General features: G+C 48.6%; 1 pseudogene; it reads right to left on the minus strand.

Moving 5' to 3' along the window:
- Positions 1–4812: 4812 nt before the first annotated feature.
- Positions 4813–15215, minus strand: LOC123180460 (putative disease resistance protein RGA1; annotated as a pseudogene).
- Positions 15216–23140: the final 7925 nt, after the last annotated feature.

A 23140-nucleotide genomic window follows, 5' to 3' on the forward strand; every position in this document is an offset into this window, starting at 1 on the left:
GGTAGGAAATAATGATTTATTGCTTGCCGTCAAAGGGTGCAGATTACACGATATATAAAGGCCTCATGGGCTGATAACAAACTGGAAACTATGCCTAACAAACTACTCCTGGACTCTAGGAACCAATGTATACGGATCAGGACTCCTTGCCCCGATCACGCCTCGCCAGCTGTGGCCGTCGGCTGCTGCTCCTGGGCGCGTGGCCCGCGCCTGTACGCAGCGCCCCACATGGCATCTCTCCCCCCCCTCGACGAGCAGCTCGTCCTCGAGCTGAAAAGCGGGGTAGCGCTCGATGAAACTGTCAAGATCCTCCCATGTTGCCGATAATGCAGCCTCGCCCTTCCAGTGGACAAGGAGCTGGCGAACGCCACGTGCTAGGCGTGAACGAGTCACGCGTTCTGGTTCCGGGACAGCCGCACCGTTGTGGATCGGAGGCAAACCCGGCGGTGCAGTTGGAGGCGTACCGAAGAACTTCTTGAGGAGGCCCACGTGGAACACGTCATGGAGGCGCGAGCGCACCGGAAGCTCAAGGCGGTAGGCGACGTCGTTGACGACCTCCGAGATGCGGTACGGCCCGTAGAAGCGTGGCTTGAGCTTGCCCCTGGTTGGCAAGTTGAGAGAAGACGCGGCGCGCTGGCGAAGACGAAGCCACACCCAATCGCCGACGACATGCCGAACGTCGCGATGGCGTCTGTCGTAGTAGGACTTGTAGACCGCCTGCGCCTGCTGTAGACGATAGCGGACGTCAGCGAGTAGCTCGTCGCGCTCCGCCATGCTCTTGGCCACGGCCGCCACCCTCGTGTCGCCTGGCTCGTAAGAGCGAATAGTGGGAGGGTCGCGGCCATACACGAGCTTGAACGGAGTTTCTTGGGTCGCTGTCTGGTAGGCGGTGTTGTAGATGTACTCGGCCCAGGGAAGCCACCGTAGCCACTGCCGCGGACGATCCCCTGTGAGGCAACGCAGGTACATAACAATGATCTTGTTAGCAGCCTCCGTTTGGCCATCCGATTGAGGATGAAACGCCGACGTCATGTGCAGCTTCGTCCCGGTGAGACGCATGAGCTCTCGCCAAAAAACCGAGGTGAAGACGGGGTCGCGGTCAGAGACCATGGACTGCGGAACGCCATGGAGGCGCACGATCTCGGCGAAGAACACCTGTGCCACCGACTCCGCCGTGTACGGGTGGGCCAACGCCACGAAGTGGCAGTACTTGCTGAAGCGATCCACCACGGTGAGGATGACGGACTTCCCGCCCACGCGAGGGAGCGCTTCCACGAAGTCGATGCCGACGTCAGTCCACACGCCCGTGGGCACCGGCAGCGGAAGCAGCAGACCGGCGGGGTGCAAGTGCTCGGACTTGTACCTCTGGCAAGTACCGCAGGCGCGGACGTACTCTTGCACCGTCTTGCGAAGGTTAGGCGCGTGGAAGTCGCGGCGGAGACGATGCAGCGTGCGCAGGACGCCTTCGTGCCCGTCGTCGTGCACTGCGGTGAGGAGCTCCTGGAGTAGTGGGGACGACGGCGGAATGTAGAGGCGGCCGTTGAAAGTGACGAGGCCGTCGGAGAGCGACCACGGCAGCTGCCGCGTGCCCGCCGTGATATCCTCGCGCAGCGCGACGAGCGCCGGGTCGGTTGACGTAGCTTGCCGTAGGCGATCGATGAAGTCAAAGCGAGGACCCGATATCGCCATGACCGTCGTCTCCTCCGTGTCGCGGCGGGAAAGGGCGTCCGCCACCGTGTTTGTACTACCTGCCTTGTACTCCACGGTGAAGTCGAACCCCAGTAGTTTGCCGACCCAATGGTGCTGCGGAATGGTTGCCAAACGCTGGTCAAGGAGGAATTTGAGACTGTAGTGATCAGTTTTTACCACAAATTGTCGGCCCAGAGGTATGGTCTCCAATGACGAATAGCGAGCACCAGGCCGATGAGTTCCCGTTCATATGCTGCCAGGGAACGGTGATGAGGCGCGGCCGGCCGGCTAAAGAAAGCCACCGGGTGCTGGTCCTGGAGAAGGACGGCCCCGAAGCCGTACGTAGAGGCGTCACACTCGACAATGAACGGCCGTGTGAAGTCCGGCAACGCGAGGACGGGAGCCATGGTGACCGCCGTCTTGAGGGCGGTAAAAGCTGTTGCCGCCTCCGGCGACCAGGAGAAGCCGTCCTTGCGAAGGAGGGCCGTTAGGGGCGCGGCGACCACGCCAAACTCCTTGACAAACTTGCGGTAGTACCCCGCAAGGCCGAGGAACCCTCGGACCGTGCGCGCCGAGCGTGGCTGCGGCCAGTCGGCCACTGCCTGCACCTTTTCCGGGTCCATGACCACTCCTGCAGCGGAGATGGTGTGACCCAGGTAGGAGATCGACTCGACGGCGAACGCGCATTTGGATCGCTTGACGAAGAGCCGGTGCTGGTGCAGGACGGTGAAGACGGTGCGCACATGTCGGAGATGGTCAGCCCACGTCTCGCTGAAAATGAGGATATCGTCGAAGAAGACGAGAACGAAACGGCGCAGGTACGGCCGCAGCAGATCATTCATGAGTGCCTGGAACGTCGCCGGCGCGTTGCAGAGGCCGAACGGCATCACCAGGAACTCGTAGAGGCCGTCGTGGGTGCGGAAGGCGGTCTTTGGGATGTCCTCTGCGCGCATCCGCACCTGGTGGTAGCCGGAGCGCAAGTCGAGCTTGGTGAAGAAACGAGCGCGCCGGAGCTCGTCGAGGAGTTCGTCCACCACCGGGATCGGAAACGCATCGTTGACGGTGATGGCGTTCAGGGCCCGGTAGTCGATGCAGAAGCGCCAGGACCCGTCGGGCTTGCGGACCAGCAGTACCGGCGAGGAGAATGCGGAACAACTCGCTCGGATGATGCCCTGGGCGAGCATGGCGGCGCACTGACGCTCCAACTCGTCCTTGTGCGCGGCCGGGTAGCGATACGGACAGACGGCCACCGGAGCGGAACCGGGCAGCAGGGTGATGCCGTGGTCGCGGCCGCGGGGTGGTGGCATGCCGGAGGGTTCGGCGAAGATGCCGTCGAACTCGGTGATGATGGCGTCGAGGAAGTCGCGACCGCTGTATGATTTCAGGGCTGGTCCAGCCGGTCCTGCAATGCCGCGCCAGCACACCCGATGGCCCTCCCGCCAGAACGTCATGGAGAGGGTGTGGAAATCCCACAGGATCGGCCCAAGCGTCGCAAGCCACTGCGTGCCCAGGACGACGTCGTAGCCCGCGAGCGGCAAGGCGAGGAAATCCTCCGAGAACGCCTCTTGGTCGATGTGGAAGGACACGGCGCGGTATGAGCCCTGGCACGGAACGCGCTCGCCGTTGGCCACCGTTACGCGCATCTTCTCAGGGGTGGGGGATGGCAGTGTAGCACGGGCGGCCGCCTCCTCGGCGATGAAGTTGTGGGTGGAGCCGGAGTCGATCAGGGCGAGGAGGGAGACACCCCCGAGTGTGATATGCATCTGCATGGTCTCGCTCGTGCGCACGCCGGAGATTGCGTGGAGCGAGATCCGAGGGTCGGCCGGCGAGGCATCAGCGGTGGCGGAGGCCGCGTCGTCGTCGTCGTCTGGCGCCAGGTCGAGGAGAAAGATGCGCTGACACACGCGGTTGTGGCCCCTGCCAAACTTCTCATTACAATTGAAGCAGAGGCCCAGGCGACGGCGTTCCTCCATCTCCGCCTGTGACAGGCGTTTGATTTGGCGCCCTTCCGGCAGAACGGGGGCAGGCTGGGGTGCGGCTGGTGGTGCCGGTGCGGGGGGCGCGAGGCGTGGTACGGGCGCCGGCAGGATGCCCTTCTGCTGAAAACGAACCGGTGGCGCGGAGGCGAGCGTGCACTGGTCGCGCAGCTCCAACTTGCGGGCGAGACTCATGGCGACGGCGAGGGACCGCGGGTTGTGGATCTCCACGTTGAGGCTGAGGGGTGGCTGGAGTCCCGCGGTGAAGATCTGAACCATCTGTGTCTCCGATAAGAAGCCTGCCCGGGGAAGGAGCGCCTCAAACCGCTCCTGGAAGTCGACGACGGACGTCGTGCGCTTGCACGCCATCAGTTCGCCCAGTGGGTTAGCGCGCAGAGGTGGCCCGAAGCGGAGATTGAGCAGCTCGGTGAAGCGGCGCCACGGAGGTGTGCCCACGTCGCGCTGGACCTGCATATACCACAGTTGGGCAGTACCCTCGAGATTCTATGACGCCATCCACACTTTCTCCTCCTCGGCGATCCGTTGTTGATGGAAGAAGGACTCGCATCTGTTGATGAATGCGAGAGGGTCGGACTTGCCGTCAAACTTGGGGAAGTCCATCTTCTGAAACCGGGGTGGTCGATCGTTGTGGTGCTGCCCATCGTGGGCCCCATCAGCGCCCGACGAGGAGGCGGACTTCTCCTTCTGCAGTGCGGTGACGGACGTCTGCAGGGACGCCACCGTTGCAGTCAAGGCCTCGATCATCTTGGCCAAATCAGCGGTGGTGACTTCTCCTTCTGCAGTGCGGTGACGGACGTCTGCAAGGACGCCACCGTTGCAGTCAAGGCCTCGATCATCTTGGCCAAATCAGCGGTGGTTGGTTTTGCCATGGCGGAAGTAACCGAGGCGACGCCGGATGTTGGCGATGGAGGTGGGCTTGGCGCGGACGCAGGGGTGGAGGCGGGCTGCGGAGGCGTGGACGAGGAAGAGGAACGCCTGGAACCCGATACCAAGTTGTCAAGGACCTCGGTGCCCAAGACAGCCGGACCTCGACTACGTAGTTCGTAGTCTCGGTTGATAGGAGCGCTAGGGTTTTTGCCTAACTGCTCAATGGCCCAGGAGAAGAGATTAGGAGTAGAGGAAGAGGTAGGAAATAATGATTTATTGCTTGCCGTCAAAAGGTGCAGATTACACGATATATAAAGGCCTCATGGGCTGCTAACAAACTGGAAACTATACCTAACAAACTACTCCTGGACTCTAGGAACCAATGTATACGGATCAGGACTCCTTGCCCCGATCACGCCTCGCCAGCTGTGGCCGTCGGCTGCTGCTCCTGGGCGCGTGGCCCGCGCCTGTACGCAGCGCCCCACATGACAGCTGAAGATGATTCGGTTCACTGCAGCAACGGAACAGAACATAACAAGTCATAAAGGATGCACAAGGCAAGGAATTTCTGAAATAGACTAAGGTCTAAATGTACTCACCATTGTGCACCATGGAGTTCAAGAATTATATAATCCTGGCTTTGTTACAGAAGTGCCTGGAACAGATTGCATTCATTGAACAATACCGTTACTTTCATCTGAAGGAGCATTTTGGCCTGGTCGGATATTCATGGCAGCGTTTCACGATTGATTGGATAGTCTAAGCTGAAGATGTTTCAGTTCACTGCAACAAAGCAAGAGTACAGAACAAGTCATAAAGGATGTCACACAAGGCGAGAATTTCAAAGATAAACTAAAATCTAAATGTACTCACCATTGTGCGCATGCAGTTCAAGAACCATATAATCCTGGCTTTGATACAAAAGCGCTTGGAACAGATTGCATTCACCGGACAGTACCATTACTTTTATGGCCATTGCAGTGGCAGAAGACAACCTGAACTAACCACAACTTCTGCATATACTATTGCTTCCAAGGAGGCTGATCTACAAAATAAATCATTGTGTAATTTTAATAGATTTTACTCATGTCCAGTCTAACACATACCTCGTAATTTGCAAATAACACATACCTTATTAATTCAGGTCCAGTCTAACACGCTGCAGGGTGCATACTTCATTAATCCAGCACAAAGGAGTCTGCTACTATTTTCCCTGTTTTACTCTTCTTTCTTTTGGTTCGCTTGTTTCCTCTTTTCCTTTCTTTTCTTTTCTTTTACAAGAACCTAATACTCCCTTGTTAGTTTCCTAATTTTAAACACAACTATCAGGCAACAGGTCCTATTTCTGAGTAAGAAAGTTTGGAACTCGAAATCGAACAATGCCGCTACCTTTTTTTTCTTGAAAGAACGTCATACAGTGACACAACTACCCATTTTAAAGATACCACAAAACAATATGTGTTAACTTTGAATGTTTGGATTTTTTAGGTAAAAAACTTCTTTTTTTTTCTTTCCTTTTCTTTTTTCCCTTTTATTTTTTAATTTTTCCTTTGTCCTTTTTTCTCTTTTTTTTCCTTTTTTCTTTTTTGCTTTCTTTTTTCTTTTCTTTTTTTTCTTCTTTTTTCTTTTTTTTGCCAGAAGAATGAAGAGATTTCTACAAGGCTATGAGAAAGCCCAAGTCCAGGACAGATCCCTGCAAAGTAGATTTAAATGAGGTAAGAAACACTTTAGATTTTGTTGTTATAAGGAAATCACAACCAAAGCAATATGACTTGGGTGTGACCTGTGGGTTATGAAGAAACAAGGTAAATATCATGGATTAGTTTTATGAGGTATAAAGTGTGGACTTGCATATACATACCATATCTGCACAGGGAGGTGATACCACCCAAGGACATGAAGCACACACTATGTGTGAATGCAAGGGCAGAATAATTTGCTTCTCCATTCAGAGGCCTGCAAAGTAGGCTGAAAACGACATGGTTCAGATTAAGTGAGGCTATATATGCATCTATGATGCAGGGGATAGGCGTAATAGGCGCACATGCTTCCTCCCCCACCACCCGAGCCGGATTAGTCCCTTAGATGCTGCTGCTGCGGTTGACCCGCGTTCGTTTTTTCTTTTCAGGGCTTGTTGAGCTGTGCCCTCAGCAGAACCTATTTGTACTCTATGCTGTGCGACTTTGTGTGTGTGTGTGTGGGTGAACCTTGTTGTACCGTTTGGCTGTGGTGGTTTGCTTTATTTATAAAGCGGGGCGAAAGCCTTTTTCGGTAATAAAAGTTTTCATTATCTAAAAAAACTTGAAATTGGTGGGAAGGGTTGGATACAAATGAGCAAGCATTTGAACTTTAGTATTCAGTCATGGTCCATGACAACTCAAAACACATGAAAGGCGAACAACATGCAGAACTGCTACGTACAGATTAAATTTATAAAGCAGGTGACTATGCATACACTAACCAGTTTATGTACATGGAGGCATTTACAGATGGATTGCCAACTTCGTGAAAGACATAACAAGGCAAGGCTAGAAGAATGTGCGCATCCAAGAAGGGCTCTGCACATAGAGAATATTAACCTGTGTGGGTTGGTCAGATGAAAATGACAATATTGTGGTGATGCAAACATAAAGAGAATTTCTCTGGTGCTTACGAACTTAATTTATTAGTAAACACAATAGAAATATTTGGGTAGGAACCGATCAGAAGTTCTAACAAGGAACTTGTTTGTTACCATTGATTGAAATTCAGCATCTCTTATTATTGGAATTGTTCCTTTTAACCGGCTGCACTGCCTTTTTTAGCTCCTTGCTGCTGTCACCACAGACATGTAATGCTTGTGGTGAACTTAGGAGGTGGTCCTTGGGTATAACAGTAGGAGATCCCAAATTATTGCAGACAACTTCGGAGCCATCCTTGAGAGAGATGAGATCATGGAAAATCAATGGAAAGTGGTAGGAGTTGGGGATGGACACAAGCAAGGAAGTATTTGTTCAATTTCGGTAGTAACTAGAACAACTCAAAACACAAGAAGGGTAAACTTCTGACGTAACCAAATTAACGAGACACGGGCCACACGGCACAACAAACTACGGGTTAAATTTGTAAACAGTGCATGAATTGAAGTATGGGAGTAATGGACGATAATTCATAGACTAACCAGTTTAGCAATGGATGGGTGCTATAATGGGAGATCTTCAAAATGCATGGGCAGCAACTCCAGGAACTGTGCTTGGACACAAAGAACTGGGTCTACAAGGCTAAGCTAGAAGAATGTACAAATCCAAGCACTACACATAAAGATTAGAACAAGCGGGTTATTCAGATGGCACAACAGTGACTGCGGTGGATCAAACAAAAAGATAATTACGGAAAGTAATGTAAACTTGTGGGTGGGAACTGGGAATGTGTACAAACAAGGAATTGGATGTTACCTTGGATTAGTTGTAGCCTTCGATAATCGGAATGGTTCCTTTTAACTTGCGGCACTTCCTTTTTAGCTCCTCGCTGATGTCAATAAAAACTTCTAATTTCCATAGTGAACTTGTCAGGCCGTCTTGGGCAGAGATTTGACGAACGGACAATGCTTGATCACTAATTCTTGCAGAGGGTTCAGGAGGATGTCCTTGGGCAGCAACTGGACATTCTCTGATCTGTAATCTCTTGAGCTTGGTTAGCCCCTCGGGGAGGCGCTGCAGCTTCCCGTAGTCCCGGAACTCATAGCCAGTTAATATTTCTCCCTTTTCATGCAGATACCACACAAAAACCACATAATGGATTTACTTCTTTCCCTTGCAAATTTCCATTTCCCTTTCCTTTTGTGGGAGCTACTACTGCCATGTTGATTTCCAAATATGCAACACAACTATCAGACAAACAACCCTACACAATTGATATTACTACTTTTGCTGTGAAAGAACATACAACAACTACACAAACACCTCTCATAATGTAACAAGACTACCACATGTGCGAACACTGAAAAGATGGAGAGCTTTACTCTCTCTTTTTAAAATCTTTTTCCTTTCTTTTCCTTTTTTTCTTTTTTCTTTTTCCTTTTTTTTCTCTTTTCTCCTTTTATTTTTTTTCTTTTTCTGTAGAAGGAGAGAGCTCTCCAAGGCTATAAGAATGTACAACTCCAAGACAGATTCCTGCGAAGTAGATTGAAAGATAACATATAATACAAAGTAACATGTAATACAAAGTAAACCAAAATGACTCGACGTGTGTGGTCACCATGGATTATTTTCCAAAGGGTAAAGTGACGTTCTTACATATACATACCATAGTTACATAGGAGATGCCAACCAAGGGCATGGCGTCCAAAATTGCGCATGCAGAAAGTTCTTCAAAGGTCGAAGAATTTTTAGAGCTCCATAGCAGAGGCCTGCATGGTAGATTGAAACACATATTGCTCAGATTATGCGGTAAGCGAAACTAATAAAATGAAAATGTTTGACGTGTGTGGGATCAGGAAAATGCGATGGAAAGTGGTGTGAGTTGGGGATGGATGCAAACAAGAAAGCATTTGTTCAATTTCAGCAGTAAGTAGATCAACTCAAAACATATGAAACAGAAACTTTCTGAGGTAACCAAAATAAAATAACGAGACGCATTACAACAAATGACGGTTTAAATTTGTAAAAAGTGCTCAAGAAGTGGTGTACGGGAGTAGGGAGTGATTATTCATGTAGTATATACTAACCATAACCATTATAATAATGGACGGGTGCAATAATAATCTGAAACCTTCATGCTTGCAAGGGCAGAAACTCCATGAACTTTGCTTGATACAGAGAGAACTGGATCTACAAGGCTAGGGTAGAAGAATGTACACATCCAAGAAGAGCCCTGCACATTCAGATAAGTAAAACAAGTGGGTTATTCAGATGGCACGACAGTAACTGCGGTGAAGCAAACAAAAAGACAACTACTCTGATGCCTAATTACGAGATTAATTATGGAAAGTAACGTAAATTTGATGGTGGGAAAGTGTGGAATGAGTACAGGCCATCAATTGTCATTGTCTGTTACCTTGGATTAGTAGTCGTCGTTGTCGTAGTCTATGATTATTGGAATGGTTCCTTTTAACTTGCGGCACTGCCTTTTAAGCTCCTTGCTGATGCCATAAGGAACCTCTAATTTTTGTAGTGAACTTGGAAGGCCGTCCTTGGGCAGAGATTTGATGGCAGGACAGTCTCTGATCTCTAATTCTTGCAGAGAACTTGGTAGTCTGTCCTTGGGCAGCAATTGAATGGCTGGACACCCCCAGATGCGTAATATCTTGAGGCTGGCAAGCTTGGTTAGCCCTGCAGGGAGGCGCTGCAGCTTCTCACAGCCCAAAAACTCGAGTTCCTGGAGGGAACTGAGGAGGGCAAGGGCCTCCTCTTGCTCCTCTGTGAAGCGCTCCACCTCTTTGTTCTCCCAAAAGATTAATTTGGTGAGGGAGGAAGAGAGGAGTTCGCAGATGGGCGCGGTAAGGACTCCCACCAAATCATCTGTCCAGAGACGCTCGAGTTTGGATGAAGAGGAAGGAATCTCTTGGTCATGCGGTTGTGAGGGCTCAGAACCAGTGAAGAATTTGGGGGTTTCAGTGATTTGTAATTGTGTGAGTCGGCCCTGGGCGACGAGAGGCCACAAGCCGTCGCCTCTTAGATCCCCACAGTTATGCACAGTTAAATCGGTGAGAGAGAGGAGATTTGAGAGGGGAACCAGCGTCTCCATGCCCTCCGCGCCAAAGAGAAGGAGTTTTTGCAGGGAGGTCGGGAAGGGGAAACAAGATGAGGCGGAGGACGAATAGGACGAGAGGAACCTGGGGCAATCATATATCTCCAACGAGCGGAGGGAGCAGAGACTTTGGAGGGGACAAAGACTCTGGAGCCCTCCTCCGTGTTTGCTGTCCTTGCCAAGTGAATCGGAGAGTAACCGCAGCTCTCTGCAACCAATGATGGTCAACTCCTCTAGTTGCCGAGGCAGGAGCAGCAGACCTCCTCCTCCTGCTGCTGCATCTTCTACCTCCTCCCCTCTTGTCTGATGGTGCCTTTCTTGTGCATATTCAATTCCAATTTCATTACATGGAGATGATGGTGTCGTCATCTCTGTCTGAAGCACCTCCACGCCAAGCTCTGTTATCTTCTCACAACTTCTCACTCCCAACTTAGTGAGCTTCGAAAAATGAGATAATAGTTGTGTCAGTTCCTTCCCATCAGCACCACACTCCTTGATCCCAATATGTTCAACTGGAAGCGGGCATTCAGTATTATAGCCTTCACCTTCAAACAGCAGCAACGAGTTGCTCATACCGGTTATCACGAGGAACTTGAGAGATTTTAGCTTTTGGAGGTGAATCAGTGGCAGGGGAGGGCAGTTCTTCACCCACAGCCCTTTCAGACCAGCTAGATTATGGAAAGCCAGCCCATTCCACAGCACGCCATGCTGACCATCTTTTCCCTCAATTTCCAAACTCAATTCCGATCCGTAGTTCTTTGGGTAAACTAGCTCCTCAAATACTGATCCTGCTTGCCTTATCTCAGCAGAGCACAGAGCTTGAGTCCAAGGGATTGGAGGCAATGACGCCAATTTGGGGCAGCATATAATCTTGAGCTCCCGTAGTTTAGGAAACCAAGACATATTCTCATCGTGCTTTGCTCGATGGCTAGTAGGGTGTGAAAATGACAATTCCACGAGTTCAGGACAATCTATAATGATGACCACCTCTAGAACAGAGAACAAATGACAAGGTTCGTTTCCAGCCCATTTTTGTAGTTTTGGTATGTTGACTATTTCTAGCCTTTTCAGAATATGGAAACTTTGGCTTGAGACATGACTCTGCCACCCTTCACCAGCAACGAACCCCAACTTCCCTAGAGGGGGAAGTGTGCTCCAAGATACGTCACATAGGGAAAGAGATTCTAAATTTTCAACACAGAGGTACCTGCCCAACCATGATGGGCAATTAGCACCTCCATGTCCTCTAATGCATAGGTCTTGCAGATTACTGTGTGGTACGAGACTTTCAATGACATGTTCTTCTTGTTCTGCATTCTTGTTAGGTCCATCAATACACCATTCTAGTATTAAATTGACAAGTGGTTTTTGTGTATCAGTTTTAGTTCATTTGCCTCGTCTTTTTTCTGCACCTTTTCGAGATTATAAATGCCAAGTGATCCTCCAAGCTCTGTCAGTTCTCCTAGTTGACTTAGTTCAAAACCCTTGGTTTCTTTTCCCACTTCAAATCTCCTCAGTTCCTCTAGGAATTTAAGTTTCCCAACCTCGCATATGCTAGAGTGAAGCTTAAGACTATGTTCCGGCACACCAAAATGACGCAATTTTACAAGGTTGCTCATTTCACTTGTTGAACCAAAGCTGCCGCCCCAACTTTCTAGATCAATTACCTCTAAGTGATAGGATCTAAACAATGCACTAGGTAAGCACATGTCCTTATTACGAACTGATTTGATCCTTAGGTAGCAAAGATGGACAAGTTCTGAAAAGTCCAGCAACACAGCATCCACAGAATATGATGCACCAGACAGAAAAATAGTGCGTAAGGCTCTAGCTTCCCTAAATAAACCCCTAAAAGTTTTGGCAAAGTTTCCATGGTATTCACCAAACAACACTAAAGTGCGTAAGTTCTGAACTTTCAATCTTTTACCTGGTGCACTCAAATAACTGTTGTATTCTTTAAAAGTGATTATATCTTTGACATCAGTATTTTCTACAATGATGGACAAGTGACGTACAGATGCAGGAATTTGTATGGACCTCACATTAGAACTATATATGCAAAGGCATTCATATGATGAAACCTTCACTGCCAAGTCATGCAGTAGGTCATGAATAACATAACGAGGACCATTTTCTTTCTCATTCTTTCTAAAGAATCCATGATTTACCAAGTCATCTAAATAGCACAGTGCAACATCTTCTGTTCTTTTGGCCTGATCATGTGACCTTATAATGCCTAGTCCTATCCAGAAGTGAGTCAACTCTTTGCTACCAAATTCATAATCTTCTGGAAACAATGCACAATAGGAAAAACATTGTTGTAGATGAAAAGGGAGATAATCATAGCTAAGCTTTAGGGCAGGCATAATGTCAATGTCGTTGGTCTGTAATTCCCATTCTCTACTTTCTGCAACTCTTGTCCAGTGGTCCAAGGTAAGCTGGTTTCTTAGTAACCTACCAACTGTTTTTGCTGCAAGAGGGAAACCCTTCAATTTTGTTACTATTCTATTCCCAACATCACGTAATTCAGGATGGTCTTCCCATGGTCGTTGGTCACCAAATACACATACTTCGAAGAAAGACATAGTATCCTCATGACTTAAACGTTCCACGTTGATTGAAGAATTAGTTGTGGTGACCATACTTGCTACCTTTGGAATTCGTGTAGTGACTATAACCACATTACCCTTTTCTCCATCGTTATGTTTCAATGGAGCTAATAGTTTTTTCCACTCATCCTCATGATATGTCCACACATCATCTAAAACAAGCAACAACCGCTTAGATTTTAATGTTTGTTCAATTAACTCTTGGTTGCTAGCATTATCCTTTTCACCGTTCACTTTAGGGATCTTGTTCACAATCTCTTGTATCAACCTATCTGCATTAAAATCAAGAGAGACACATATCCAAACTGAAACTTGGAAAGAACTCTCGAGTTCTCTAAATATGTGTTGTGTGAGTGTTGTCTTCCCAATACCACCCGGACCAACAAGTGGAACCACAGTAAGTTCATTTGTACAATACTTACCATGTGTAATATCATCCACGATGCTCTTTTTCTGGCCATCCCTCCCAAATAACTCAGGCTCGACAATGTTTGGGGTGGTTTGGGGTCTGTTCATAGTAGTGTCTTGGTTGGGGTACGATTAGAACCCAATAGCTCTAGATTGAGGATGGTGGAGACCTTTCCACATAGTGCTTTCAGCTGCTCCACTATTTCTATCATCTTTTGGGACATCCCCACCCTATCAAATTCCATTTTTGGAGTTTGCACTACATGATTTCTCTGTACTGCCTTGGACTTCCAGGAGCCACAAAGGATTTGCCGTCCACTCGCTGCCATGTTGGACGATTCCAACATGGCATCACCATCGTGGACGGACGGGAAAGAGTAGCATGTCAAGTTCTTACCGATAATGTGGGCAGCGCTGCGAGCACGAGAAGCGACCTTGGAAATGCATCCACCGTTGTTGGTTGGTGACGCTGGTGGGGAGCTGATTTGATGCCTGCCACGAGTGGGAATGCTACATAGGCATCCTTGTTTGCCACCTTCTGCTTCATCGTCAGGATCGCCATGGCTAGCGCTCGCACCACGCGAACATAAGGACGAAAGCCTGAGTTTGTGAGCAGTGTCCCTGGCGGTGTGCCGAGCATTGAGGAGGAGGCCATCAATGCAGCCCTGTGCATCCAAGTCGGCGGCGGCGTGGTAGGTGCCGTCGAATGCATCCTGGATGCGGAAGTAGTCGAGCTCGTCGAGCACGTCGTCCGCCCCGTACGCGAGCTCCCGGAGCTTGTGTAGAAGCTCCTTGAGCGCGGGGCTGCGGAATTCCCTGCCCTGCGCGTTGTCGAGCATCCCCTGCGCATAGAGGAGCTCCATCTTGAGGGCGTCGATGTTGTGGCCAAGCCCATCGCTGGCCGCCCATGACTCCAGCAGGCCGTCTGTGACCGGGGCCAGCGCCTTGCCCAACACCCAGAGCGCAGCGTCCACGGCGAAGTCCATCGCAACGCTAGCTGGAACCATTTCGAGATGCAGATGTTAGTTGTTGTTGCGAAAGTTTGGGGACAAGCTTGAAAAGGTATGTACATACTACTTACGAATGTGAATCCGGCGTGGCTCCCTGCAGCGAAGACGACGATGATTGAGTTGCGACGGAATTCGATCGGAGTTCCTTTTCTCTACATTGTTTTGCTGGAGCTGGTTGAGTGGAGAGGGTATATGTAGGCGCGTGCAGGGAAGAGGTCGTGGGAGGAGACGCTGGGATCAACCATTAGGTGTTCGTGGAGTATTCCTTTCCTTCGATAAATTCTACTAGCAGCTGCTGGTGGAGTTTTCCTTTATTTGATTCTTATTCTTTTCTTTTCTAGAAACAGGCACCGCTGTGACAAGTTGAAGAAGACGCAAGGCATCTCAAATTCTCAAGCAACGGCAAGCACAAGCACCAAACCCACACTTGTTTCATAGGCATCGCATCGTCTACTCTCTTTCATGTTTACTTGCGGGCCATTCCTTTTTGAACTCCTCGCTGTTTTAACGACCACCAAAGTTTAATTCTGGTAGTCAAGTTGGGCAACGACCGGATGGCTGTCCCAGCCAGTCCTTGGATTACTCAACCTCAGACGCCATTGTAATTTGCAATAACGAACAGAGGAACAGACCAATCCTTACCTGCAAGGCTACGAGGCCAGCTGTATTCCCGACCCGCAGGAGCATTCCGTCGAACACCTCCCAGACAGCATTTCGAGGGCACCGACGCACTGGAAAGCGAGGCGGAGGACTGGTAGAGCGGCTAGCCGACGCGCTGGAAAGCGAGGCGGAGCCGGTGGCGAGCAGGGAAGTTTGGGCTGAGCGGGAGGCCAGCGGTGGGTGGGGGAGAGGGACGACGACGCGGACGCCGGTCGCGAGCGAGGAGGTCGAGCCGAGAGCCCGACACGGCAGCGTGAAAAGGCGATACACGCGAGGCTGGGAAATACTCCTATATATTCCCAGTCTATTTTTTATCTCATTTTTGCGGTTTTTCTAGGGCATAATATGTTGTTGATAAAACAGTTTTATTTTAAAGTCTGTCACGTGATTTAAAGCTGTAAATAAAATAGAACAATACTAACGTCCAAACGTTAGGCTCCTAACCAACTGATCCGAACGACCGAACTTTTCTCCCACTACAACGACTAGTTGGGTGCTCGTGCGTTGCCACAGGACAACAAACTGAAACATAGAGAACAAACTTTGACATCGGGATAGTGACACTAGTAGAAAAAGGGTCATCTGTCCCGGTTGGTAAGGGCCTTTTGTCCCGGTTGTTGAACCGGGACTAAAGGGTCATTACTAATGCCCTAACCCTTTAGTTCCGGTTCTTACACGAACCGGGACAAATGGGCCTCCACGTGGCCGGTGCGGCGAGCCCAGGCAGGAGGGCCTTTGGTCCCGGTTAGTCCCGGTTGGTGACATTAACCGGGACCAATAGGCATCCACACGTCAGCATTTCAGGGGCTGGGGTTTTGTTTTTTTAAAGGGGGTTGGGGATTTTGGGGGGTTAATTTAGGTGTTTCATATATTGTGTTAGCTAGCTAATTAATAGAGAGAAGTGTCCTCTTTTATCTCCGTGCTTGGTGGACGCTACGTACTATATGCGTATAGAGAGGACTACACACGCTAGCTAGTAAGCAAATGAAGGAAACAGAAGATCGTCATGAACATATATATGCATACAGAGAGAAGTGATATCGACCACCTCTCCTTCTCCGAGAGATTGGTCGAACAACAAGTTCTCGTATATCTATCCGACACTACCGGTTACATATATACAATAATTATCTCTACAATATAATCTCCTAATTATATATGTACACAGGGTCCACATAGTATTCTCCGTTTTTAGCCATCACGTGGTCAAGGAAGAATGCCGCCAATTCCTCTTGAATTGCTCGCATACGATCTGGTGGTAGGAGTTCATCCTGCATCTGAAAGATCTAATTTGAAGAAGGGGTCAATACATATATATATATGAATAAATGAAACTCAACACAAATGATGGTAATAAAATAAAATTGTGAATATTATTGCTTACGCACTTCATATTGTTCGTCAGAGTAGCCCCGCTCACAGGTCGTGTAGCGGATGGACTCGCAAACGTAGTATCCACAGTAATTATTCCCGGCTTCCTGCCACAACCACTTTATAAGAAATAGAGGTCAATCAAACTGATAAGCAAGCATGCTAAATGGTATTGATGAAACTAGCGCTTGAATCACTAGGAGATGCGCGGAACATGCTACTATAGTACTTACTTTCGGGTGTCTAAATTGCAGCTTCTTCGGCAGTCCCGGAGCTTTTTTGGTGAATTTTCTCCAAACCCTGCCAGACAAAGAAAACAATTACTTGATATCAGGAAATGAACAAAGTTGCTGATATGGTGGATAATGATCGATTTAACTTACTTCTCGAGCATTTGAGTCATGTCCGCATAGTCCTGGGGATCTTTTCGTCTCGAGTCTAAGACGGTTACTAGTCCCTGCTCAAGCTTAATCTCTAGGAGAATATAGTGGAAGCTGCGCACGCATGCATAAGTCATCAATTACATTACTATAACCTGGACTAATAAGGGAAACCGAATATGCACAAGACAGTAACACTCACTTGAAGTTGTAAGGAAAGAGTATTATATCTTTGTTTTCATTTATTACCAACGATCGTAGCAAGTTGGCCTCGGTATTTTCGGCATGATATTTAACCTCAGTTGCATCTATGAGATTTGTGTTAATGAATCCAATATTACCGATTTGTCTTTTCTTCAATTCGGCGATCTTCAATCTGCATAATATAGTGAGGATAATTATAAATACATGCAATGAAAGAGCTGACCTATATAGAGAGACTTAATGACAGAAGTAGTACTACTTACAGACAGTAGCAAGTGATCGTTGATTTATCGAGGGCCTTTTGATTGAAAAACTGGAAGAACTCCTCAAATGGAACATTCAACATTTCAATTCCAACGAGGTCATGCTCCTCTTTAACTCTCAGCGTCAAAGTATTCCTCCCCCCAGACTCTCTGCAGGTTTTCATGTACCAATCATGTAATCTTCGCATCATCGTTGTTAGAGATCTTTCATCTTTGACGAGAGGCTTCCCGTAATGGTATTTGTGTTCGTCCACCTCCAAGAAATCATAATGTACATCATCGGGCAGGTAATCTCCAAGATTGCTATAACCGGGCACCATCCTCGGATCATTAGCGACGATGTCACTAGACACCTTGAGCGGGGGGCACGATTGGTTCGCTTGTTCGCCGAGCTGGGCAATTTTTTCCCAGCTCGTCGTTCTTTTAACCTTTGATCACTGACAGTACTTCCCGACCGCTCCGCTTCGACAAATGTCTTTGCAATAATGCGCTCATAGTTGCCTTTCGGCGGAGACTTTGGTGGTTTTGTCAGGGCAGCCAGAGTGCGCTTCGCTTTCACCGGATCTACCTTCTCCTCCGGAGGTTGATGTTTCTTTGCTTTCACCCCTTCAAAGAAGTTCGTCACTTCGGCTCGCACGATCTTTGTGGTTTCCTCCTCGGTCCTCTCGTATGGTAACTTCTCTGGAGTCTTCAGAGAAGGACCGAATCTGTATTGCCTCCCGCCTCTGGATGTACTGCTAGACGCCGGCAGAGCAGACGGAGCGGCTGCGGCTGTCTTCTTTCCTTGCTTACGAGGCGGAGGAGAAGGACTACGACGCGCCGGAGCAGCCTGAGCGGCGGCGGGTCTCTTCCGCCCTTGCTGACGAGGCGGAGAAGGAGGAGGCTGGCTGCTCGGGCGTGCCGGCGCAGGCGGAGAAGGAGGCGGAGTGCCGCCACACGCCGGAGAAGGAGGCTGAGGGCCCTGATCACTCGCCGGAGGAGGAGGCGGAGTGCCGCCACGCGCCGGAGAAGGAGGCTGAGTGCCCTGATCACTCGCCGGAGGAGGAGGCGGAGTGCCCTTACTCGCCAGAGGAGGAGGAGGAGGCGGAGGCGTCCAGTTCGGAAGGTTGATGAGCTCCTTCCGCCATAGGCATGGAGTCTTCAGAGCAGAACCCAGCCGAGTCTCCCCTTCACCGGTAGGGTGGTCAAGCTGGAGGTCCTCAAATCCCTCGTTATTTCGTCCACCGTCACCCTAGCATATCCTTCTGGAATCGGACGACAGTGAAAAGTTGCGCCGGGTTCAGGAGGTCGAACAGAGCCGACAGCCGCCTTGACTTTGAAGTTCTGCCATTGCGTCATAAGGTGGCAATGTTGAGACTCCGTGATAGCATCCATGGGGTAGCTAGCAGGAGCCGTCAAGACATGCTCCGGCTGAAGCAGCTCGGTGGAAGCCACGCTGCTTCTCCGCTGAGATGGCGGGGTAGCTTCGGGGTAGTTTCGGCAGGTCGCTTGCTGCGAGCTACGTCTCGTTCCTCTAGTGCTTGAACCCTTTCATGCAGCTTCTGAATTTGGGTCTGCTCCACTTTTTTCCTCCTCTCCTGGCATTTGTAATCGCATGCGTCCGGAAAACCAGCCTTCCACGGAACGGAGCCTGGCGTGCCTCGTGTCCGTCCAGGGTGCTCAGGATTCCCGAGGGCCATTGTGAGCTCGTCGTTCTCTTGTCTGGAACGAACGTCCCTTGCTGCGCTGCATCGATATAGTGCTGAAGCCTCTTGACTGGTATTCTCAAAAGCTCGTCCGTCCAAACGCACTTCCCTGATACAGGGTCCAAGGTTCCGCCAGCCCCGAAGAACCAAGTCCGGCAACGGTCTGGCCAGTTCATTGTCTCTGGTTCGATCCCTTTATCAAGCAGATCATTCTCAGCCTTGGCCCACTTAGGCCGGGCTTTGAGGTAGCCACCTGACCCCGTGCGATGGTGAAGCTTCTTCTTCGCAACATTTTTCTTGTTTGTCGCTGACAACTTCTTACTCTTTTCCGATGTCTTGTGGGCCACAAATGCGGGCCAGTGATCTCTGATCTTCTCATATTTGCCGATGAATTCTGGTGTCTCTTCTTTGTCGACAAACGTTTTCAGCTCATTCTTCCACCTCCTGAATAGGTCTGCCATCTTCTTAAGAGCATGAGACTTGATTAATTGCTCTTTAACTGGCTTCTCCGGATCCTCCTCTGGCGGTAGGGTGAAATTTGCCTTCAGCTCAGTCCAAAGATCATCTTTCTGCATATCATTGACATAAGACACCTCAGGGTCTTCCTTCTTAGGCTTATACCATTGGTGGATGCTGATCGGGATCTTGTCCCTAACAAGAACCCCGCACTGAGCAGCAAATGCTTCCTTTGTCCGGATGGGTTCAATCGGTTGGCCGTCGCGCGCGATTGCTGTGATCTCAAACCTTTCATCCGAGCGCAACTTTCTCTTCGGGCCTCGTCTCTTTACCGAAGTTGTGCTCGATCCGGAGGGCTAGAAAAAAGAAGAAAGACGAGAGTTAATTAATATGTGTACATACCAAAACAATGAATGCATCAATTAGCTAGTCAGCACAGGCTTAACTAATATATTTACCTGGCCGGACTCTGTTCGGTCACCGGAGCCGTCACCACGGGCTCCTTCTTGCACCAGCATTGGGTCACCGGAGCCATCATAATCATGTCTTTCCTCCTCCACTCTTCGATCACCGTAGCCTGCTTCTTCACCCTGTTCTTCCAGACCATCATTGTCGTTAAGATACGACAAGACATCACCTCCGGCTAAGATTATGTCCCCCAACACCTCTTCTGCTTCCTCGTCTCGTCCGTGCTCCATTGTTTCTGCAAATATTACAACATGGCAATTATTACACAAACATGACAGCAGGTGGATATATTAGTGCAAACGTAGACCTAGCTTATTCCGGGTTTGGGGTGGCCTCGGCAACGCTTCAAGGGTAGGGGCGCGGCGGGAGGGGGTAGGAGACCGACATCGTTTTTTTCTAGGGTTTGGGTGTCCTCGAGAGTTTTGGTCGAGCGAGAGGGCCGGGGGGTGCTCCCGTGGTATAAGTTATCACGGTCGAAGTTATCCGGGAGGGGGTTATATCGACAACGACGACATACGTACATGGGAAAATAATGTTATCGGGGAGGGGGTAGGTCGAACCCCCCCCCCTCGTGTTGAAGTTATCGGGACACGGGGTATATCGACAACGACATATCCGATAAAAAATAAGAAGACGAAGAAGAAATAAAAAGAGGAGAAGAAGATATTAATAGAGGAGAAGATTGAAGAAAAAAAAGAAGAAAAAAAAGAGGAGAAGAAGAAAGGAATAGAGGAGAAGAAGAGAAAATAGAATATTCTATTTTCTCCTCTTCTTTCTCTTCTTTTTTCTTCTTCTTATTTATTTCTCATCTTCTTCCTCTCCTCTTCTTCTCCTTTCTTCTTCTTCTTATTTTCCTTTTTCCTCTCATTCTTTTTCTTCTTCTTCCTTTCCTAGCTAGATATATAAAACTTTTCTAAAAATGTAACTTTTGCATATATAAAACTTTTTCTTCTTCTTCTTCCTTCTATTCCTTCTTCCTAAATATATAAAACTTTCTAAAAATGAAACTAACCTAAAATGTACTAAATCAGAGAACATATATAGATAAAACTTTTCTAAAAATCTAACTTTTGCATATATGTATTTTTAAAACATCTTTACAATTGGAAAAATACATACATACAAAAAACATGTAAAAAATACATACATACATATATGAACATACATCAAAAAAATACATATATCTAAAAATACATACATACATATATGAAAATCTAAAAACATGTAAAAAATAGCACGGCAGCGGGGCCGGCAGAGGCGTGGTGCTCACAGAGGGAGGAGCGCGCGGCGGGCGGCGGCGGGGCAAGCATGGGCGCGGGGAGTGGCGCGGAGACGACGTCGGGGCAGGAGCGGCGCGCGTCGGGGCAGGGACGGCGCGCGGCGAGGGCGCGGGCGACGGCGACGACGGGCGCGGGCGACGGCGACGGCGGGGCGGGTCGGGGGCGCGGCAGAGGCACGGCGAGGGCGCGCGGCGTGGTCGGGGGGCAGGGGCGACGGCGGCGTGGTCGGGGGCGCGGCAGAGGCACGACGAGCTCGGGCAGCCTGGCGGCGTCGTCGGAGGGATCGAAGAACTGACGAATTTTTCACAAGTGCTGGCTTATATAGCAAACCCATTGGTACCGGTTGGTGGCACAAACCGGTACCAATGCCACCCTTTAGTCCCGGTTGGTGCCCACCGACAAGCCCGGGACCAAAGGCCTCTTTTCAGCAGCCCAAAGGGCGGGAAGCGGCGGCCTTTGGTCCCGGTTGGTGGCACCAACCGGGACTAAAGGGGGGGCATTGGTACCGGTTAGTGCCACGAACCGGTACCAATGCACCCCTTTAGTATCGGTTGGTGCCACCAACCGGACCAAAGGCCTTGTGCTGCTGCGCCCGCGTCGAAAGTTTAGTCCCACCTCGCTAGTTGAGAGGGGCGCGCAGTGGTTTATAAGCCCCACTGCCGCTCCCCTCTCGAGCTCCTCTCCATTGCAGGCTTACGGGCCTAATTGTCACTGCTATGCCTGATGGGCCTACTGGGCCTTCTGCGGGCCTGAATCCTGGCCCATCGATGGGTTTCTAGTCGTATTCAGGCCGTGGTGGCCCAGTAGGTGGCATATTTTTTATTTTTTGCCTGTTTTTTGTTTTCTTTTTTGCTTTATTTATTTGTTTTGTTTCTACTTACAACAAAAAACTTATTTATTTTATTTTATTTTGTTTCTAATTACTTATTTATTTTACTTTATGATAATTCTTTTTGCTATTAAAGTTTCTAACAAAAAAAGTTCTTTATGAAAATTCTTTTTGCTTTCAATGATTTTGAACAGAAAATACTTCGATAATTTTAGTTGCATCAATTTTATATAATTTTAGTTTCAATAATACTAGAGGTTGCTTATAATGTTTTGAACAGAAAATACTTTGATAATTTTAGTTTCATAAATTTTATTTATGTTATTAAAGTTTATTTTATTTTGTTTCTACTTATATATTTTATTAAAGTTTATATTATTTTGTTTCTAATTACTTATTTATTTTATTTGTTATTTTTCATGCACCATTTTTCATGCATTTACTGATTATTTTGAGCTATAAGACCCTAAAATTGAAAAGCATTTCAAATGAACTCTGAAAAGGTTGAAAGTTGGCATGGTATCATCATTTCATCCACATAGCATGTGCAAGAAAGTTGAGAGGGTTACGGCAAAAACTGGATGCACTTCGTGTACAAAACGGACAATCTCTTTCGAAGTATCAGGATTTCATACGGAAACTCGTCTGTTACAAAGGGATTTCATTTTTTAAAACTTATTTGAACTCCTGACTTTTTGTGTGTTCAAAATGCACCATTCAAAGCCACATCATCAATTTTCAACCCTTTCTGACTTCATTTGTTATTTTTCATGCATTTATTGATTATTTTGAGCTATAAGACCCTGAAATTGAAAAGCATTTCAAATGAACTCTGAAAAGGTTGAAAGTTGGCATGGTATCATCATTTCATCCACATAGCATGTGCAAGAAAGTTGAGAGGGTTACGGCAAAAACTGGATGCACTTCGTGTACAAAACGGACAATGGTATCATACTCGTCTGTTACAAAGTTGGCATGGTATCATCATAATAGTTGCGGGAGAAAGTCTTCACTTTTTCTTCGCTTGTGTCATTTGCTTATTGCGCCGTAACCATGGATAATCTTCATCGTTTATCAGGATGCTTGGGTCAGCCTTGACTTTGAAGGGAGGAATTTCATGAAACTTTTCATAATCTTCAGACATGTCTGTCTTGCCCTCCACTCCCACGATGTCCCTTTTTCCTGAAAGAACTATGTGGCGCTTTGGCTCATCGTATGATGTATTCGCTTCCTTATC

The sequence above is a fragment of the Triticum aestivum genome, chromosome 1D, assembly GCF_018294505.1.
Source record: "Triticum aestivum cultivar Chinese Spring chromosome 1D, IWGSC CS RefSeq v2.1, whole genome shotgun sequence".
NCBI lineage: Eukaryota > Viridiplantae > Streptophyta > Magnoliopsida > Poales > Poaceae > Triticum > Triticum aestivum.